We start from the raw sequence: 10,159 nt of genomic DNA, 5'->3' as shown, positions 1-10,159 counted from the left end.
ATTTCACTTTTGAAAACATTATAGAGTTTTTGAAAATTGGTTTTTTCCAAAAATACCCCTAGAGTTAAATGAATTTTTAAACCCTTTAAATCAAATCAAGAATTCATAAAGAAATTCGTACTAATTCAAAATCTTACAATTATATTATGTTTAAATTTTCATTGATTTTGGATCTATGTTGACATCTTCTTAAATTCAATCTTTAGAATTTTACCCCTTTGAGGGTAAAGTTCAAAAGGTCAAATTACGGTCAAAACGAAGTCAAAATTCTTCGAAATTCCAGATTTCTACACTTCTTAATGTTCAAAACACTCAGAGAAAAAAAACATATTTTGAATAACAATAAGAAAAAATAAAAATAAATCACAAATTCAATCCTAGCATGCTTCTAGTTTAAGATATATGAAAGAGGGTTTTGGAATACCAACCTTGCTAGCTCTCCTTGTCTCTAGGGTAAGTAATCCTCGGATATACGCTTTGTCTTACCCTTTCAATTAGCAAAGAAAACCCCCAAAAAAAATATTGCCGCCGATCCGTTCCGCCGTCTTCACTTTCTCTTAGAGGGAAGGATTGGGAGAGATAATGGAAGAAGAATATATGGAAAGGGATTGGAGAGAGTGATTGGAAGAGATAATGGAAGAGAAAAAGATAATGGAAGATAAATCTCTCCTTTTCTCCTCTCTTTTATGGATGGGAAGGAAGATATATATAGGGAGAGAAAGAGAGAGAGAGAGATGTGTTGGTGGAGAGCTCATCATGTTGTCCCTCTTAGTGGAGAATCCATCATCATTCTTCTTAGTGGAGGGCCCATCATGTTTCTTAGTGGAGAATCCATCATCATTCTTCTTAGTGGAGGGCCCATCATGTTTCTTAGTGGAGAATCCATCATCATTCTTCTTAGTGGAGGGCCCATCATGTTTCTTAGTGGAGAATCAATCATCATTCTTCTTAGTGGAGGGCCCATCATGTTTCTTAGTGGAGAATCCATCATTATTGTTCTTAGTGGAGGGCCCATCATGTTTCTTTAGTGGAGAATCCATCATTATTGTTCTTCATAAGAGGCCTCACAAGAGGCCCTACTGAGGCCCCACAATGTGGGCCCCACAACGCGGGCCCCACAATGTGGGCCCTCGGTTGATTCGAATTTTAAACAAATGTTCAATGCAGGCCCACCAAACGGGTCCAAATTCTCCCTCGCTTGGATTCTTATGAATAATCTCTCTCAACCTCTCAACACTAAACGGAAAAATGCGAAACATGGCGAAAATGATCGGATGGGGTTTCTCCCAAGCATAGCGAACTTGGGTCCAGTCAAAATGGGGTGTCTACATCTAGGTTTCACTCCGACCCATTTTGTGTGAAACGACCTAATTTTCCGGCGAGAGAAGCTTTCTTCTCCGGCGAAACATCTTCATTTCTCCGGCAGCAGATGCTCATTTGTCCTGAGAGGGTAGAAGGAGTACTCTAGAGACGCCCCTTTCTCATTTTCTTTTTCCTTCTCCAAATATCCAGAATCTCATTATCTTTGTTGTGTTACCGTGGCTAATGGAAAAAAGAGTTCCGAATGTTACTGGAATTTGTTACTTGAATTCAACATTTTAGTCGAAGCCAAACGTCTTACTCAAACCAAAAAACAGTTAGTTGAAGCCAATCAGGTGGTAGTCGAAGCAGAAAAAATATTTGTGGAAGCTAAAAATTGCTTGGTCGAAGCCAAACAACACAATGGCGAATGTTACTTGAAACACATTTTTGGCTTCAAATAACCTTTTTTTGCTTCGAGTAGTTGTTTTTGCTTCGAGAAGAAGAAAAAACGTTATTTGAAGCTTAAATAAATTAGTCGAAGCGAAAAATACAAATGCGAATGTTACTGGAAACACATTTTTGGCTTCGACCAAGCAATTTTTGGCTTCGACCAAGTATTTTTTGGCTTCGAATAACCTGTTTTCGCTTCGAGTACATGTTTTTTGCGTCGAGAAGGAGAAAAACAGTTATTCGAAGCCTAAAAAATTTAGTCGAAGCGAAAAATACAACTACGAATGTTACTGGAAACACATTTTTGGCTTCGACCAAGCAATTTTCGGTTTCGACCAAGTATTTTTTGGCTTCGAATAACCTTCTTTCGCTTCGAGTACCTATTTTTTAGTCGAGAAGGAGAAAACAGTTATTCGAAGCCTAAAAAATTTAGTCAAAGCAAAAAACAGAACTGCGAATGTTACTGGAAACACATTTTTGGTTTCAACCAAGCAATTTTTGGCTTCGACCAAGTTTTTTTTAAATTCGAATAACCTGTTTTCCCTTTGACTACCTGTTTTTGCATCGAGAAGAAGAGGGAGAGATCTCGAAACTCTTTTTGAGAAATATTTGAGAAGGAAGAAGGCCGATGTGTCTAATTTTGTGCATTTGAAGCAAAAAACCACCACAAGTTTTCTTTTGCAAATGCAATTTGGAAGCTCCAGTAACTATTTGGCTTCGATTAAACTGTTTTCCCTTCGAGTAACTATTTTTGGCTTCAACTACGTTTTTTGTCTTCATGATTGAGAGGGAGAGACAGCTCCAAACCATTTTTCAACAGCAAGAGGGAAACCCTAACTGTAATGGAAGATAAATTTATAAAATAAAGCAGCCCTAATTTATTCCATTACTTCCCTTCAACAATGAGAGAGAGAGAGAGAGAGAGAGAGAGCTTGTGCCTACTTTAGAAGAGAAGAGAACAGTTCGCCGGAGAAGAGAACATTTCGCCGGCAAACCATCTTCCTCGTATATATGCTTGATGAAGGTAAAAGGTAAATGGAAAAAATAAAACAAATGCTAAAGGGTATAAAGGGGCATTTTCATCATTGAATTCCCTTTTGTCTTTAAAAATAACATTTATAAGGGTTTTGGAAACAACAAACATTTTTTGGTTAATTTTTAAAGACTATAGCACGTAACAGTAATTTACCCTAATACAATAATAGTGTGGCAGACTAAACCTGTCAAAGAAAACAAAATTTCAACAATTCCGTATATTGGGCGGAATTGACAAAAATCCATTGTGAGATTCAACCTTTTCTTTCCTAGAGACGTCCTATATCTTCTTTTGTAACTTTTTTCGTCTTTAACTAATATATTTTAGCTTCGAGAAATATTTGTTGGCTTCGACTATCACGTTTTGGGCTTCGACAAACTTTTTTTTTCGCTTTGACTAACACGTTTTGGCTCCGACTAAATTTTTTTTATCTTTGACTTCTTTTTTTGGCTTCAACTAACTTTTTTTTTGCTTCAAGTAACTTTTTCTGGCTTTGAGTAATTTGTTTTTTGGCATCGACTAGTTTTTTGGCTTAAGTAAATTTTTTTTTTGGCTTCGACTATCATTTTTTTTTGCTTCGACTATCTTTTTTTGGATTCGACTATCATTTTGGGCTTCGAATAACTTTTTTTTTGGCTTCAACTAGCATTTTTTGGGCTTCGACTATCATTTTTGCCTTCAAATAACATACATTTTGCTTCGAGTGCCTTGCTTCTTATTTTGGCTTCGACTATTACTTTGTGGGTTTGAGCTATCGATTTTGGATTCGAGTTACATTTTTTTAGCTTCAAGTAACATATTTTTTGGCTATGAATAACCCGTGCGAGTACCATTTTGGCTTCCACTACCCTTTTGCCTAGTGAAAGCACTTTGGGCAACTGATTTTGGCTACAACCACTAGAAAAGGGGAAATACTTACAAAGATAATGAGATTTTGGATATTTGGAGGAGGAAAAAGAAAATGAGAAAGGGGCGTCTCTAGAGAACTCCTTCTAACCTCTCAAGACAAATGAGCATATGCCGGAGAAATGAAGATGTTTCGCCGAAGAAGAAGGCTTCTATCGCCGGAAAATGGGCCGTTTCACACAAAAAGGGTCGGAGTAAAACCTAGAAATGAAACTATAAAACTTGAAAGTAAAAGTAAAAAAGTGTAAAAACAAAGAAGAGAAAGATAAAGTAAGGTTAGGGGTATTTTCGTCCTAAAAAGTCATTTTTTTAATAAAACACCATTTCTCAGAGTTTTTTCAAAAGTCAACATTTTCTTGTCATTTTTTCAAATGTCCAGCATGTAACAGTAAATAACCCATGGGTAAATTACTGTTGCATGCTGCAAATTTGAAAAAATGACGAGAAAATGTTGACTTTTGAAAAAACTCTATAGAATGCTATTTTATTAAAAGAAGGATCTTTTAGGATAAAAATACCCCTCGGCTTACTTTAATCTTTCTTTTCTTTGTTTTACAGTTTTACTCTTTTACTTTTTCTTCCAGGTTTTACACTTTCTTTCTAGGTTTCACTCCGACCCATTTTGTGTGAAACGACCTAATTTTCCGGCGAGAGAAGCTTTCTTCTCCGGCGAAACATCTTCATTTCTCCGGCAGCAGATGCTCATTTGTCCTGAGAGGGTAGAAGGAGTACTCTAGAGACGCCCCTTTCTCATTTTCTTTTTCCTTCTCCAAATATCCAGAATCTCATTATCTTTGTTGTGTTACCGTGGCTAATGGAAAAAAGAGTTCCGAATGTTACTGGAATTTGTTACTTGAATTCAACATTTTAGTCGAAGCCAAACGTCTTACTCAAACCAAAAAACAGTTAGTTGAAGCCAATCAGGTGGTAGTCGAAGCAGAAAAAATATTTGTGGAAGCTAAAAATTGCTTGGTCGAAGCCAAACAACACAATGGCGAATGTTACTTGAAACACATTTTTGGCTTCAAATAACCTTTTTTTGCTTCGAGTAGTTGTTTTTGCTTCGAGAAGAAGAAAAAACGTTATTTGAAGCTTAAATAAATTAGTCGAAGCGAAAAATACAAATGCGAATGTTACTGGAAACACATTTTTGGCTTCGACCAAGCAATTTTTGGCTTCGACCAAGTATTTTTTGGCTTCGAATAACCTGTTTTCGCTTCGAGTACATGTTTTTTGCGTCGAGAAGGAGAAAAACAGTTATTCGAAGCCTAAAAAATTTAGTCGAAGCGAAAAATACAACTTCGAATGTTACTGGAAACACATTTTTGGCTTCGACCAAGCAATTTTTGGTTTTGACCAAGTACTTTTTGGCTTCGAATAACCTTCTTTCGCTTCGAGTACCTATTTTTTAGTCGAGAAGGAGAAAACAGTTATTCGAAGCCTAAAAAATTTAGTCAAAGCAAAAAACAGAACTGCGAATGTTACTGGAAACACATTTTTGGTTTCAACCAAGCAATTTTTGGCTTCGACCAAGTTTTTTTTAAATTCGAATAACCTGTTTTCCCTTTGACTACCTGTTTTTGCATCGAGAAGAAGAGGGAGAGATCTCGAAACTCTTTTTGAGAAATATTTGAGAAGGAAGAAGGCCGATGTGTCTAATTTTGTGCATTTGAAGCAAAAAACCACCACAAGTTTTCTTTTGCAAATGCAATTTGGAAGCTCCAGTAACTATTTGGCTTCGATTAAACTGTTTTCCCTTCGAGTAACTATTTTTGGCTTCAACTACGTTTTTTGTCTTCAAGATTGAGAGGGAGAGACAGCTCCAAACCATTTTTCAACAGCAAGAGGGAAACCCTAACTGTAATGGAAGATAAATTTATAAAATAAAGCAGCCCTAATTTATTCCATTACTTCCCTTCAACAATGAGAGAGAGAGAGAGAGAGAGAGAGAGAGCTTGTGCCTACTTTAGAAGAGAAGAGAACAGTTCGCCGGAGAAGAGAACATTTCGCCGGCAAACCATCTTCCTCGTATATATGCTTGATGAAGGTAAAAGGTAAATGGAAAAAATAAAACAAATGCTAAAGGGTATAAAGGGGCATTTTCATCATTGAATTCCCTTTTGTCTTTAAAAATAACATTTATAAGGGTTTTGGAAACAACAAACATTTTTTGGTTAATTTTTAAAGACTATAGCACGTAACAGTAATTTACCCTAATACAATAATAGTGTGGCAGACTAAACCTGTCAAAGAAAACAAAATTTCAACAATTCCGTATATTGGGCGGAATTGACAAAAATCCATTGTGAGATTCAACCTTTTCTTTCCTAGAGACGTCCTATATCTTCTTTTGTAACTTTTTTCGTCTTTAACTAATATATTTTAGCTTCGAGAAATATTTGTTGGCTTCGACTATCACGTTTTGGGCTTCGACAAACTTTTTTTTTCGCTTTGACTAACACGTTTTGGCTCCGACTAAATTTTTTTTATCTTTGACTTCTTTTTTTGGCTTCAACTAACTTTTTTTTTGCTTCAAGTAACTTTTTCTGGCTTTGAGTAATTTGTTTTTTGGCATCGACTAGTTTTTTGGCTTAAGTAAATTTTTTTTTTGGCTTCGACTATCATTTTTTTTTGCTTCGACTATCTTTTTTTGGATTCGACTATCATTTTGGGCTTCGAATAACTTTTTTTTTGGCTTCAACTAGCATTTTTTGGGCTTCGACTATCATTTTTGCCTTCAAATAACATACATTTTGCTTCGAGTGCCTTGCTTCTTATTTTGGCTTCGACTATTACTTTGTGGGTTTGAGCTATCGATTTTGGATTCGAGTTACATTTTTTTAGCTTCAAGTAACATATTTTTTGGCTATGAATAACCCGTGCGAGTACCATTTTGGCTTCCACTACCCTTTTGCCTAGTGAAAGCACTTTGGGCAACTGATTTTGGCTACAACCACTAGAAAAGGGGAAATACTTACAAAGATAATGAGATTTTGGATATTTGGAGGAGGAAAAAGAAAATGAGAAAGGGGCGTCTCTAGAGAACTCCTTCTAACCTCTCAAGACAAATGAGCATATGCCGGAGAAATGAAGATGTTTCGCCGAAGAAGAAGGCTTCTATCGCCGGAAAATGGGCCGTTTCACACAAAAAGGGTCGGAGTAAAACCTAGAAATGAAACTATAAAACTTGAAAGTAAAAGTAAAAAAGTGTAAAAACAAAGAAGAGAAAGATAAAGTAAGGTTAGGGGTATTTTCGTCCTAAAAAGTCATTTTTTTAATAAAACACCATTTCTCAGAGTTTTTTCAAAAGTCAACATTTTCTTGTCATTTTTTCAAATGTCCAGCATGTAACAGTAAATAACCCATGGGTAAATTACTGTTGCATGCTGCAAATTTGAAAAAATGACGAGAAAATGTTGACTTTTGAAAAAACTCTATAGAATGCTATTTTATTAAAAGAAGGATCTTTTAGGATAAAAATACCCCTCGGCTTACTTTAATCTTTCTTTTCTTTGTTTTACAGTTTTACTCTTTTACTTTTTCTTCCAGGTTTTACACTTTCTTTCTAGGTTTCACTCCGACCCATTTTGTGTGAAACGACCTAATTTTCCGGCGAGAGAAGCTTTCTTCTCCGGCGAAACATCTTCATTTCTCCGGCAGCAGATGCTCATTTGTCCTGAGAGGGTAGAAGGAGTACTCTAGAGACGCCCCTTTCTCATTTTCTTTTTCCTTCTCCAAATATCCAGAATCTCATTATCTTTGTTGTGTTACCGTGGCTAATGGAAAAAAGAGTTCCGAATGTTACTGGAATTTGTTACTTGAATTCAACATTTTAGTCGAAGCCAAACGTCTTACTCAAACCAAAAAACAGTTAGTTGAAGCCAATCAGGTGGTAGTCGAAGCAGAAAAAATATTTGTGGAAGCTAAAAATTGCTTGGTCGAAGCCAAACAACACAATGGCGAATGTTACTTGAAACACATTTTTGGCTTCAAATAACCTTTTTTTGCTTCGAGTAGTTGTTTTTGCTTCGAGAAGAAGAAAAAACGTTATTTGAAGCTTAAATAAATTAGTCGAAGCGAAAAATACAAATGCGAATGTTACTGGAAACACATTTTTGGCTTCGACCAAGCAATTTTTGGCTTCGACCAAGTATTTTTTGGCTTCGAATAACCTGTTTTCGCTTCGAGTACATGTTTTTTGCGTCAAGAAGGAGAAAAACAGTTATTCGAAGCCTAAAAAATTTAGTCGAAGCGAAAAATACAACTTCGAATGTTACTGGAAACACATTTTTGGCTTCGACCAAGCAATTTTTGGTTTTGACCAAGTACTTTTTGGCTTCGAATAACCTTCTTTCGCTTCGAGTACCTATTTTTTAGTCGAGAAGGAGAAAACAGTTATTCGAAGCCTAAAAAATTTAATAAAAGCAAAAAACACAACTGCGAATGTTACGGGAAACACATTTTTAGTTTCAACCAAGCAATTTTTGGCTTCGACCAAGTTTTTTTTAGCTTCGAATAACCTGTTTTCCCTTCGACTACCCGTTTTTGCATCGAGAAGAAGAGGGAGAGATCTCGAAACTCTTTTTGAGAAATATTTGAGAAGGAAGAAGGCCGATGTGTCCAATTTTGTGCATTTGAAGCAAAAAACCACCACAAGTTTTCTTTTGCAAATGCAATTTGGAAGCTCCAGTAACTATTTCGCTTCGATTAAACTGTTTTCGCTTCGAGTAACTATTTTTGGCTTCAACTACGTTTTTTGTCTTCAAGATTGAGAGGGAGAGACAGCTCCAAACCATTTTTCAACAGCAAGAGGGAAACCCTAACTGTAATGGAAGATAAATTTATAAAATAAAGCAGCCCTAATTTATTCCATTACTTCCCTTCAACAATGAGAGAGAGAGAGAGAGAGAGAGAGAGAGAGAGAGAGAGAGAGAGAGAGCTTGTGCCTACTTTAGAAGAGAAGAGAACAGTTCGCCGGAGAAGAGAACATTTCGTCGGTAAACCATCTTCCTCGTATATATGCTTGATGAAGGTAAAAGGTAAATGGAAAAAATAAAACAAATGCTAAAGGGTATAAAGGGGCATTTTCATCATTGAATTCCCTTTTGTCTTTAAAAATAACATTTATAAGGGTTTTGGAAACAGCAAACATTTTTTGGTTAATTTTTAAAGACTATAGCACGTAACAGTAATTTACCCTAATACAATAATAGTGTGGCAGACTAAACCTGTCAAAGAAAACAAAATTTCAACAATTCCGTATATTGGGCGGAATTGACAAAAATCCATTGTGAGATTCAACCTTTTCTTTCCTAGAGACGTCCTATATCTTCTTTTGTAATTTTCTGCAAGACTTTAATTAAACTCTGCTGAAAAATGTTCATCTCCACCCTCAATCCATGCAGACACGCTGACATGGGGTTGGTGCATACATTGGGCCCATCTTTGACATGTGAAGGTAATATAAGAGCTAGCCCACTGCATTCACCATTTACATTAAATTTTACACTGAACTTATCATAGGTTTATGATTATCCTAAGTTTTGATGCAGTCTATCTATGGTGGGGACGAAGAAATGAATGGTTTAGATGATCCAACATTTGGGTCCCACTTATACTTTTGCCGAGCTAAATTCTCTGGGACATCATATAATTTCTCATATTATAATGTTGTTTAACTTTAAGCCACTCAAATTGAACTTTTGTCAAAGTAGAAAGGTGGTTGTAAGTCTCATGCCCGAGGCTGTCCACACATCATAATCATGTGATAGTTTGGCGACTCATCACATAAATTTAGACTCTTGGTTTTAAATATGTTTATTTTTACCTTAGAAAGACTTTCAGGTAATTTTTGTATAAAATCATGTTGATGAATAACACATATTAATATTTTTTTGTCATAAGATCACTGCCCTAATAAAAAAATTGTTTAATAAAGACCAGAGTGACAGGAGTCGTTTCCCTTATTGGAAATAATGGGAAATGATATTTACGCCCCTTTTATCACCAGGGACACCCATTTGCCAGTATACTCAGCAATCAAAGCCACTGAATTTTTCTGACATAAAGTACATGAGCCCCCTTTTTGCCATTGATACACTGACGCTGGGTGTCCCTGGTGATGAAAAGGGGCGTAAATATCACTTCCCGAAATAATTTAGGTGAAAAGGACTCAGCAGTAAATACTAAATGCCAATCAAATAATGTTTGGAAAAGGAATGGGAAATGATAAATTCACCCCTTTTCTTTACGTGGGACAGCCCGCTCCAGTGTACGTGACAATCAGGTCCATTGAATCCTTCACACTTGAAAAGTACATCAGCCCCTCCGCAGTCATATTTACAATGAAATGGTTATTCCATATTTGTGCAACTCCCAAATATCTTAAATCGACTCCCATGTGTCTTTCTCTCTCCTTTGGGTTAGGGAGAGAAAGACACATGGGGAGCCGATTTAAGATATTAG

Source organism: Tasmannia lanceolata, unplaced genomic scaffold (assembly GCF_043159265.1).
Source record: "Tasmannia lanceolata isolate RefF3 unplaced genomic scaffold, GAP_Taslan_0.1 ptg000024l, whole genome shotgun sequence".
Classification (NCBI taxonomy): Eukaryota; Viridiplantae; Streptophyta; class Magnoliopsida; order Canellales; family Winteraceae; genus Tasmannia; species Tasmannia lanceolata.
This window is presented reverse-complemented; position numbering follows the sequence as displayed.